Genomic DNA, 6,000 nt, shown 5'->3' with positions numbered 1-6,000 from the left:
CGTCCAGGAACACCAGAAGGAAGTTTGGACTGACTCCCTCTTGACCAAGGACAACATCAACCAGTTCCTAGTGGTGTCAGATCGGTCTCTTGTGACGGGCAGCCATTTTTGGAGTTAGCCCCTGCTTCTCAAGGCTTGAGAAGGCCTTTTGATGCCCCATCGTCCGGGTGGGGTGGGGTGGGGGGGGGGGTGAAGGGGCCACGTTAGAAGGACAAGGAGATCGTTCGTCCTTCTAACCTTGACATCCCTTCCACCTAACGGTCTGCCAGGCGACCATAAGAAGGAGGCAGCTAGTCTCGACCAGACATCGTGGAGTTAGAGGCTGTGACTCTTACTGCTTTACAGCACTAGATAGCTGGCATGCCCACAGAGCCCATTGTTGTGGAGGGTTTTGAGGAGACCGATGTCGCCCCCACTACATTAGGTACTGCCTGCTAGGGGACTGATGATTCCTAAGGATTCTTCTCGCTAGAGAGAAGGGACCTTCCAGAGCGATGTTGATGACAACTCGTGTCCTTCAAGCCCTAGCCATGCTACAGCTTTTAACAACGAGGTGCCTCCTAGCCTGCTACCCTCAAGGGTTTTTCTCATGAAGACCCCATGATGCTAAGTGAGGATGGGTCATTAGCTTCCTCTTCCTCGACCAAGGAGTTTGTTAAGCAAGATGCCTCCATGACTGCTGCCTTCGAGGAGGTTTCACCACAAGTCGATTTTGCGCGTGTTAGCACTCCTTTGTAGCAGGAGGGTGGGGTGGTCAACGAGCCCACTTCCAGAGGGCCCTCAACATCACGAGCATCCGACACCCCCCCCCCCCAACCCTTTTCCCTTGGGCCACTGAGTGGCTCAGCTCCGTAGGACCTTTCGTGTCTCACCCATTGGGGTTAGGGGTCGATGGAGTAAGGGTCGAGGCCATATAGAATGTGGCTGATTAGCTCAAGAGTATCCTTTATCTGATAGGACTTTTGTTTTTCTTTGATCTGTGTATTAATAGTTCTTGTTTTTTTTATAGTCTGACCATTTTAACTTGGCAGGGATTCAATTTCTTTGTAGCCTGGGTTGTGGATGGCCAAGCTGAGGTGGAGAACAAGGACAAGGCTCGCACCTTGTGTAGTCTCGTTGAGTGGGCATTTCATGAAATGTTCAAGCTTCGGGCCACAAACGAGCATGTTGAGAAGGCCTTTGCTGAAGTCAAGGCTTGCAACTCGTCCTTTCTGGAGATTATCGGTCACCTCCGTAGGGAAGCGTCAAACCTTTGAAGGGAGGGGGGAGGAGTTGAGGCAGGAGTCGTCTCGCTACCAGTCCAAGTCAAGATCGCCAAAGAGGAAAGGCACCTGAAGCATAAGTGGGCACTTTGCTTGGAGGAGGAGTTGAAGGCGGCCGAAGATCACTGCATATGCTATGTCGTGTCAGTGGCAGAAGTCGAGAAAGCCTGCCGAGACTTGGAGAAGCGCATCAGCAAGCTTCAGTTTGAGATGGAGGCGCTTGAAGTGAAGAACATTGTGCTCCACAAGGACAAGGACAAAGCAGAGGATTTGTATGTGAAGCTAGGCAAGTCCCACTCGAGACTCAAGAAGGAGCTAAGGTTCTGCGAGAAAAGGACGAGGGGACTGGGGTCCGAGCTCACCATCAGCAACGAAAAACTCACCAAGCTCTCTTTCTAGTTAGTGGCAGCCAAGCGGCTTTGTAATCAGACCTGGAGCCGTGAGTATACTTGAGGACTAGAGAGGATGAGGGGGTATACCACACTCGACACCCCACTCGAGCCAATGTTAATGAATATCAAATAATTTCATTATACATAGATTATTCATGCTTGCTTGCAACATTGGTATTTTAAAAAAAAATACCTAATTATTTTAATTAAGTATAAATAGTAGAGCATGTATAAATGTATGATGTATTAACTATTTATATATAATGACATAAATTATAACTTGATTTATGATTTATTATTAATTGATAGCATATATTATTTTAAATGATTAAAATTAGATTATTAACTTATATAATTACTATATAAAAATAATATATTAAATTATTAAAAATATTTTTTAAAAATATATATAAGGGTTCGATCCAGTCCGGTCTAAAATTTGTAAACCTCTAGACTAGACTGAATGTCATTGGTCTATATATTTTGGGACCGAAACCGACTGGTCCATAATTCGGTCAACTCCGATCCGGACTGAAAAGTCTGGTCCGGTCGATTTTTCTAATTTGGACCGAATTACTTACCGTCCTAATTAAACCCAACCGTATAAGCTGGGCAGCTATCATTTTCCATAGGAAATACATCATTAAGCCTTCAACTACCAACATCACATTAACGGCCCAGCTTAATTAAAGACATGAAAATCCCCTAATCACACCATATTAAAGAGGATTGCATCTTGAAAATTAAACACGACAAGCATAATTAAAGAATTTGTCTGCCAGCATGCATGTTGCCACCTTAGCATGCCACATTATCAATTATGCTCCTGCATCATTTTCCCTTTTTCGAAACAGCTTTGCCTCAACTTGCAGTACTACTCAATCCTTGCTAAAATAATCCTAGATATAGTTTTAAGATCATGTGCAATCTTGGCACAATCATTTTATACTATGTGGCGCTTACTATTAAAAAAAAAAAGTGAATTATTTCATATGAATCTTAGATTTACACTACTTTTTTTTTCAAAATGATGACTATTCAGGCTAGCAAACCCTAACACTATACAAATCATTTTCCTCCTTCTCAACATGTTTTGCTGGTTTTCTCAAGTTTCAGCTTATCTTGGCAATGCACTAAATATTGAAAGGGCTTGGAGAAGGTGGCAAAGATCAGCACAACTAGCTTGGATTTGAGCTTCTTATTTCCTTTTTCTATCAATTGGAAGTCATTATTCTTTATCACTTGTGTCATTAGAACTAGCAATAAAAGGCTTGGGTGTTACTTTTTCGAATGAGTAATAATGCTACATGGAGTTATAGAGTGCGCAAGTGTCCTGCAGTCGTTTTAAAAAAGGGTGGAGTCTACTATTAAAAAATTAATTTTTTTCATGTAGGTCTCGTATTTATTTACTTTTTTCAAAGTGATTACGCAGCACTTGCACATTCACGATTGTAACTATCATTTCTCTTTTGGAATAGGCCATTCAAGAATAGCCTTTACCTACAAAAGTTGTTTAAGGCGGATGAGAAGCTAGCAAGAACAAAATGCCAATTCAATTTCCGAGTTTGCTCTTCAACTCCCAATCTGATTAACCTGCTGATTTTAGGGTTTCGTAAAGAATCAAAATCTCGGTGAATTTGGACTTCCTTGGCAATTGTTGGGCTCTCAGTCTTTCATCTATCCATCGGTGCCAAGGCCCGCTCACGACCTAAATGAAAGACTTTTTCTTTTTGTTCGAAATTACGACGTAAATTTTAGGCTCATCAATCTGCACGCAGGAGAGTGACGTCTGACAGGGTGAAAACTTAAAACAGCATAGAATATTTATATTTCTTTGTGTAAATTAAATTAGCAATTTAATAAAAAAAAAATTAGACAACCCGGCTTCGTTTGGTTTCAAAAATCCTCTCAACTCATCTCAACTCATCATTACAACTTTTTCAAATTTCAACATAAAATATAATAAATAATTCAATTTTTTCAAATCCCAAAATAATAATAATATTAAAAAATAATATTCTAACAATATTTTATCATCTCAACTCAACTCAACTCAACTCACTTCAACATCCAAACACAACCTACTAAGATTTTTAAGTGAAAAATCCTCGTTGCAAAGGAAAAAATCATATGATCTAATCTAGTTAAAAATATTAACAATAATGAGTTTACAATTAACTTTCTCTAGAGCAATTTTTAGAGGTATAATTATCATCATATAAGTATATATCAATCAAGATAATAAGAAAGATCTCACAAAGTAGGAATTTTCAACGATGAACATTAGTCAAAACAAAGGTCTCACAATCAGAATAACATACCAAAATCAAAAAAAAAAGAGGGACAAATCCTCACATTTTCATACGTTTGGCCGCAAATCCCTCTCTCTTTTTTTGGTTCTTGTCTCTCACAAACCAACACACACGCCACATCACTTATAAAGCATAACTCTTATTATTTGAAATTACCAAATGGCTCACATGGGCTTTCCCATCCAATGTTGAAATAACTTTATTTCAATTTTTGGAGCTTTATCAAAAACTATAAATAAATTTAGGAGGACTCATTTGGGGCCGGAGCTTTATAAATGGTTTCTAAAGTGATTGACGATGATTATGCATGGGCTTCATCAGTTGTTGTTTAATCCAGGGCCAAGAAAAAGGCCTGCTGCTGTTAACCTAACAAACTCAATCTCTTCTGCCAATGGAGCATTTCGGCCCATAATTATTTTAAAAATTTTAATCATCATTCCTACACCATACTCTTGTTTTTACTTTGGACCTTTTTTTTTTTTTTTTTCCCTTTAACTAGTATGTGCTGTAAATTTGATGAGTAGAAGAACTCAATTAATTTAACAGAAAAAAAAAATTAAAACAAATGTAGTGTGCAATGTAGGCAGTTGGATAGCAAAACTCTAATTATTTAGGGTATACTAAGACCCATTGAGAGAGAGAGAGAGAGGAAGCAAAATCATATCTTGTATTAATAAATAATGAGCCTATAACCCGCATAATGCGTGGTTTGTTGTGTATGTTATGTATGAGGGAGAGAGACATGATTTTATAGTGGAGAAATTCAAAATGGTTTGTAAGGCGATTTATTTTGACAAAACAATATATAAATTGAATTAGTGCCTTTGGGTGGAGTTTAGAATCGGTTTATATCTTTATATGTAAAAAAAATAAATGAAACTTAAAAGTTACAACAGTTCATAATGAAATCATAGAAATAAAATGTTTACCGCTTCATAAACATAACACTTTAAAGTTCTATTTCTTATTCTAATTATTGCCAACAATAGCCTACTTTTCTTGGTAGAATGTCACGTCGGAGTTATATGAAATAATATAAAGGTTGACGAAAAAATATAAAGGTTGAAATAGTGCCTTTGGGTGAAGTCTAGAATCAATTTATATCTTTATATATAAAAAAAGAAATAAAAATTAAAAGTTACAAAAGTTCATAATTTAACATTGTTTTAAAAATGATTGCCGCTTCATAAACATAACACTTCAAGATTCTATTTTTTTTTCCAATTATTGCCAACAATAGCCTATTTTTCTGGGTAGAATGCCACGTCGGAGTCATATGAAACAATATAAAGGTTGAAATAGTACCTTTGGGTAGAGTCTTAAATCGATTTATATCTTTATATATAAGAAAATAAATGAAACTTAAAAGTTATAATGAAACATTACTTTTAAAATGATTACCGCTTCATAAACATAATATTTTAATATTCTATTTTTATTCTAATTATTGCCAATAATAACCAACTTTTATATGTAGAATGTCACGTCGGAGTCATATGACTCCGCTTTTATATGTAATAATAGAAATAGATTTCCTTTCGTCTCTCCCTCTTCTTTCCCACAGTCTCTTCCCGGATTCCACTTCACTCTAGAACACGAAGAGCAATTCGCGCCGCAGGTTCGTTTCCATAATTGGGTCTTGTCCCATTGGTACAACGGTTCATTACAATCTTTCTTTGAGAATGGTTCGATTTTTTTTCCTTGATTGTTGAAAATTATGGGCTTTTTCTGGGTTGGTGAGGCTAACGATTATTGCGGTTTACGGTTCTATTAACGTACGAATACTCGGGGCCATTTTCTCTAAACGACTCCTCCATTTGACGCAGCAGCATTAAATCTATTCCCATCCTCCTGAAACGGCATATGAACTTGCGTAAAGTCGGCTATTCGTATGCAACTCTATCTGAAAATTCCACCATTCTTAAATTATGTAATTACGCTCTTCATTATTGCATTTCTCCAAGTTGGAGGTGACACCATCTTTCAATTTACTCCTTTACTGTTAATCTCTCTTGGGTCCAACGTAGTACTTTT

Source organism: Juglans regia, chromosome 16 (genome assembly GCF_001411555.2).
Source record: "Juglans regia cultivar Chandler chromosome 16, Walnut 2.0, whole genome shotgun sequence".
NCBI lineage: Eukaryota > Viridiplantae > Streptophyta > Magnoliopsida > Fagales > Juglandaceae > Juglans > Juglans regia.
Note: the sequence above shows the minus strand (reverse complement) of the source record.